The sequence below is a fragment of the Ursus arctos genome, unplaced genomic scaffold, assembly GCF_023065955.2.
Source record: "Ursus arctos isolate Adak ecotype North America unplaced genomic scaffold, UrsArc2.0 scaffold_9, whole genome shotgun sequence".
NCBI lineage: Eukaryota > Metazoa > Chordata > Mammalia > Carnivora > Ursidae > Ursus > Ursus arctos.
In genome coordinates this window covers 81,714,117-81,720,116 of record NW_026623111.1, presented here as the reverse complement: position 1 = coordinate 81,720,116, position 6,000 = coordinate 81,714,117, and the positions used below count along the sequence as shown (strand labels likewise).

At 55.1% G+C, this 6,000-nt stretch overlaps 1 protein-coding gene across 9 annotated transcripts in view; it reads right to left on the bottom strand.

Moving 5' to 3' along the window:
- Positions 1–5,298: 5,298 nt before the first annotated feature.
- Positions 5,299–6,000, bottom strand: part of LOC113249559 (uncharacterized) — an 83,180-nt gene continuing 82,478 nt past the window's right edge. For all 9 annotated transcript variants that reach the window (XM_057309717.1, XM_057309719.1, XM_057309718.1 and 6 more), the window contains one exon: positions 5,299–5,926. The gene's annotated coding sequence lies outside the window, so the exon portion shown is untranslated. The remainder of the gene's footprint in view (positions 5,927–6,000) is intronic.

The following is a 6,000-nucleotide window of genomic DNA, read 5'->3' as shown; positions in this document are numbered from 1 at the left end:
TGTGAGCTCAAGCATGAGGACGCGGGCTGCCTATGAGGGCAGAGAACAGGGAGCTCATTCCCAGTTCCGCAGGCACCTGCGGCTCCCTCACAGCTGATTCTGGACCTGCCCCAGCATGGACCTCACGGGAGACCCTGGCTTGCTCCCAAAGCGCTGCTCTCTCCTGCCTGAGACAGTCGGACAGACAGGAGGATGAGCCCACACGTGCTCCGTGGCAACCACACGTCCCTGCAACATCTCGAAGTTGACACCTGGGCTCTGCTGAGCACATCCAGGCCCCTGTGGACTCTCTCTGTGATCTCAGGCTCAGTGCATCTGTCATGCTGACTCCTTCTTCCTGGAAGCCAACCCGAGCCTGAAACACAGACGGTGTCCCACTCTGCTCCTCCGGGGCATGTCACCGCCACTCTGTCCCCACAGTGCTGGCGACTGGGAGTGCAGAGCGCAGGGAGCGGGGACCTGGCTCCCGAGCGTGGATCATTCCCAGCATGCATCTCCCCGTCCCATCAATTGCAGCAGAGGAACCCCACAGAGGAAGGAATAATTGATTGTTTATCATGAAGATGATTGATCCTGTTGAGAATGTGTGGTGGGTAATGAAGCAGTGATGATCGCCGACCCTGAGGTAATGGCGGGAGGAGCCCTTCCACCTGACTGCGGTCAGCACTCCTCTGGGAGCACACACTTGGGCTGTCGGGGTCCTCCTCCCTCCAAGCAAGAGCCCTGCATCCCCTCACCAGCCACAAGGACCACCCTCTTGGGCATACTGGCAATTGGTGAAGCTCTGCTTGAGGGGTCTACAGTCCCTGGCAGACATCCCCTAAGCTCTATGGGCCCAAGGCAGGTGGTGCAGGTGGTTGGCATGTGGGCTGAGGTGTGGGCATGCATCCCCCAGCCCCATCAGCAGCAGCCCCGCTGTGGACCAGGGTGCCTCCTGGAGGGCACTCCTGATAATGCTTCCATCTTAATTTAAGTCACGTCACACCTTTAGCAAACCTGGCTTTCCCTGTGCCTTAGAAAGTGCTGAATTTCCCTACGGGGCTGCATCAACTCTGAGGAAGATGGCAAGAGCTTTAGGGAGAGGCACTCAGGGCCCTGAGCATGCCCCGGACAAGAGGGAGCCTGAGGACCTGGGCCAAAGCTGCAGGAGGGGTTCTCCTGGCTCCTGTGTCCGGTCTCACCAAACCTACCCCTGCGCTGGCAGCTGCAGGTCAGACAGCACTATGTGCCAAAAGCCAGGGGCCATCTATGCATGGCTGTCTCTCCACCCACCTCAAGCTTTGGCGTCTCCAGTGACTTCAAGGCTTCCTTCCTCCAGTTAGCAGTAGAGGTAACCTTGTCAGAGGAGGGGCTGTGCATTTGTCTGCATCCTTGGGGGACTGAGGCTTGGCGGTTGAGGTCGGGGGACTCACAGCAGGCTACGGCCTTCCCCCGGAAGGTGTGGAGCCCTGGAAGCTCCGAAGCCACAGATGGGGGACACCAGCGTCCCCCCGTTGGCCATCGCAAGGGTCAGCCGTGTGCCTGGGCCAAGCAGCCCTGTCCTGAGCAGCTGGGTGTTCCAGCCGGGGCAGCCTCCGAGCAGGTGCCAGAGCTCAGTGGGCCCTTCCACCTTGTGGGGCATCAGCTTCCCCAGCTGCTCAGCCTGCTTGTGAGGGAATTTGAGAGAGCAGTGAGCCGCAGTGCCTGGAAGGTGGCCAGAGCGTGGCACGGGCTCAGTGCACGCTAGGCTCCTTTGCCTTCTACCTTTTGTAGGTTTCGGATCGGCCCTTGGGATGGTTTTCCAATCACTCTGGGCTCAATTCATGCCTCCCTAAGACTGTCTAGATCTTCTCCTAGAGTGATCCCGCAGGCCACGGGGACACTGGCTCACATTCTGAGTGCAGCCATGGCACCAGCTCTGTCCCTGGAGTTCTGCGGACCACTCTGGCCCTCAGGCTTCCCAAGAGGCCACCAGGTGAGTGCAGGGAACAGAGAGGGGAAGGGCCTTGCCTAAGGTCACACAGCTCCAGAGCCTGATGCTTGGGGAATCCCAGAGCCCACCCATTTACTCTGTGCGCAAGCAACTTCCTGTCACCCTCTTCCCTGAGACCTCTGGGTCTGGCCCTGATCTCCCAACCTGGAGTTGGGGCGGCCCTGGGGAGGGAGCCTGCTGAGGCAGATTCCAGAGTGAGGCTGGAGGGCATGTCAGGTGCTCGCTGAGATGGGAACCCACAGCAGATTTCTGTAGGTGGAGGAGACTGAGTGTCTGTGGAGGGTGTCCATGTCACGGCCTCACAGCTGTGTCCCCGGCAAATGACTGAATCCGTCTGGGCCCCACTTCTGTAGAACTGGGGCTCACAGCGCTTTGTTTCCCAGGCCTTTGTGAGGATAAGCCAAGACAATGTACAATAAACATCTCACCAGTGCTTGGAACGGAAGCAGTGTCCGTGGAGACAGATCTCCCTATGACTGCTGGGTAGAAAACTTGTTTATTGAGCCCCTGCTGAGCTGGGCACCTGGTTTTGAACATCAGCAATCAAGTGCCTGGCTTCAGGGAGCTGCGCTCCAACAGGATGACTCAGAGCCACCCTGGGCCAGTTACACAATCTCGCTGAGCCGTGTCTCCAGCTTTAAGCCTGGGACATTCCTGTCTTTCTGGTAAATGTCGGGCTGTGCAGACATGCGACAGTGCAGGGCCTGACCCAGGAAGCCATGGACCCAGCAAGTTCATGGCTCCCATATAGGCGCAGCTCTCCTCCCCACAGCACCACAACAGTGGACTTGGGCCCCGGAGTCGTACGTCTCTTCTCAGTGGTGATGATGGTGGCCACCTGCAGCAGCCCATAGTGGTGTTTCATCTTGGCCAAAAGCCTGAAGATGTATGCCGACTCCAGGGCCAGCTTGGCTGCTGTGAACTGCCTCACCGTGGTCCCCACCTCCACCCTCATGAACGTGCTGGGGCCTGTGCCGGCCGGGCGGTAGGGGATCTGGTACCTTGTGGGCAGGGCAGGAGGACCACACATTTGTCACGTCACCCCCCTCGGACCCCGCATTCCCACCACCCTGCCACCACCGCTCTGCTTTCTTTCCCCAACATTCTTCCTCCTCTGCCAGCATCTGAGAGGGAGGGCACAGTCGTAGTGATGGATGGAGACTCTGAGTGCTGGGCCCCCATGACCCTCGTTCCCCTTCATCCTTCCCACCACCAAGATGTGGACACAGTTTCATCTTCCCCAGGGCTGTTGGACCTGAGAGAACAGGGCAGGAACCAAGCAGTGCTCCTGAGGGGCAGGCCCAGTGCTCCCTGCTTTTTCTCTTCCTCCTCACCCCTCCTGCCACCCCCCCTTATCCTCCCAAGGGCCCAGGGCAGTGCCTCCTCCTAGAGTGTTCCTTCAAGTGCGCCCTTCTCCCACGGTTACATGTCTTTCCCCTCAGTCATCCTGTCTGTCCACAGATCCCAGCTTTGGGAATGGGAGCTGGTGCCAGCTCAGCATTGACCCCTGCTGTCGGCCCCTCCTCTGCGCCCACCCCCAGGAAACCCCAGTGTGGCCCCCATCCTGGGGGTTCCCCTGCAAATAATAACCCCCTGCCAAGGAAGCAGTGGGGTGCATCTTCTCAGTTCTGGGGGGCTTCCGCAGCTCTGAATGGCTCCTAAAATTCCTTGGTTTTCAAGGGATTGCAGTTGATGAGAGGTTATGAATGACCAAGCCTCCCAACCAGGCTGTGCCAGACCGCCTCCACGCATGTCTGAAGAGGCAATGCCAACTGTCAGACCCAGCCCGGGACCCAGCTGTGCTCCTGCCCTGATTAAAACCAGAGCTGGTGGGGTGCGGTGGCATCCACAAACACAGAAGACAGCCAACCTGCTCATTGACAGATGACGTGGGCCTCAAAGTCGGGAAGTTGTGGGGTCCAGAAAGAACTTGTGTTTACTCAATAGATGTGTGCCCCACGAACCCAGAAAGCTCTGGATCAGCAGAGGGGCTTCTTGGGTCCGTGACAGCAAGGGCAGAGTGGTGACAACGGTTACTGTCCCCATGGACTGTGCTCAGTCAGCCTCCAGGCCTCCCGGGTCCCTTTCTGCAGCTACCTATTGCAGTCAGTCCCTCCCAAATGTCCCCTGGGGGACACACTGCCCCTCCTGAGGACCATGGCTCCACAGTCGGACCCGCAGCAGCTTGCCTCCCCTGGGCCTCTCTGCTCTGCACTCTCCTCCCTTCTGTTCATCACCAACAGGCAGGAGCCTGTTTGGGTCCATCAAGCCAACTCCTGGTGGACCTGCCATCCCAGAGCCGACCTAGGAAAAATTCCTCAGCCCCTCAAACTGTGAGGAGTGCTCTCCACTCTCTGTTCTGCTCACCACCTGCTTGTTTACAGGCCACATGCCTTGATGAGACCCTGGACTCCCTGGAGACCTGGAAGGCATCTGTCTTGGCCTCCCCGCAAAGTCCTTGGAGTGGCAGGGTTTCAGGGCCCTGAAGTGGAATCATGCAATATTGGTCTTTCTCTCCGTGCTTTATCGCACAGAGCATAATATGTTTTCAAGGTCCGTCCATGTTGGGGCATATTTCAAAATTGAATTCCTTTCTAGACCTCCAGTTAATAAAAGTGTATCGATATTGTTTTGCTAATTATAACAAATGCACCACATCCATATAAGATGTTATTAGTGGAGGAATTGGGGTCGGGGGGCGTGGGTTATGGGAACTTTCTATGTTATCTGTTCAACTCTTAGATTTGTCTAAACCTCCTGTTGTCAATAATGCCTATTAACTTTTTAAAATCCGAGACCACTCTTTCAGGGAGCGATCTGTGTCAGCCAATATTGGTTCGAACATCAGCTAAAGGTCTGTACGTTAGCTAAAGATGTTGTTTACTGGTAAAGGTGAGCCCATTCTTGAGTTAGAAATGCACGTTGACTGCTGGAGTTACAGTGATACTGACTGACTTGATCATTTGCCTTTGCATACAGAAGAGAAGAATGTGGCTTCACATTTTGATGGTTTTCTCTTACATACGGGTCACTGAATAAAGTAGCATCATTCTTCTTGAATGAACCTAATGAGTCCATTCCCACAGTACCTTCAACTGGGTCATTGGTAGGGTGCCCCCTGTTGTTTGGCCAGAGGCAGAGTTTTCAGAATCACTGCTTGGGGTCAGGTGATACTCTTGACTCCAGGCAGGAGCCGTGAGCACCTGAGAAAGTTACGTACACCCCTCTGTGTCTCATTTGCCTGTTCTGAGATGTTGAAATGTGACTGTGGCCTACTTATTAGAATTATGTTATGAGGCTAAAAGTAAATAAACACAAGGAAAGCCTTAAGAAAAATAAAATAAATGACTGGTGTTTCATAATCACCCTAAGTGGTCAATCACTGAGCGACTGCAAGAATAAGGTAGACACTTGGTGGTGGTGGAATCCAGAGAGGGGACGTGGATGGCTCCACAGCAAGAGAGGATGGACGCTCACTCTTAGCTTTACATGGGGTGGATGCTTTACTGCTCGTGGACAATACCTGTTACCATCTCCTGTAATCCTCAGGTCAGCCCTATTGAGGTGGGTGGGGGCAGAGCAGGGGCTGTAAGCCATATTCTAGTGGGAGGCACTGAAACGTAGAGAGATTAAGTGACATGCCAAGAGTTACCAGCCGCTTTTGCCATCATTAGAGATAGATTTCTTACAGGCTTTTTCTATTTATGCACTTCCCACCAAAGGGAACACTGTTCTCATTTGGGGCAGACGTAGCAATTCCTCCAAGTCGTGTGCCTGAATCATCACAAGTGGCCTCTGTTTGGAGCTGACACAGGAGTTGGAATGTCCAACCTTGGTGATTCATTTCATTTGATGAAATCGGAAGTTCCCAGAGGGACATACCATGGGGGGTCTTCGGACGGACGGCACATCCAGCAGTCAGAAACCCAGGAGTGACGTCAGGGATGTTCTGACCTATCAAGGGTAATAATTAGTAGAATGATTAGAATAAGAAAGCGGGAGTAAAGGGGTCATTCTGGGTGAATGGC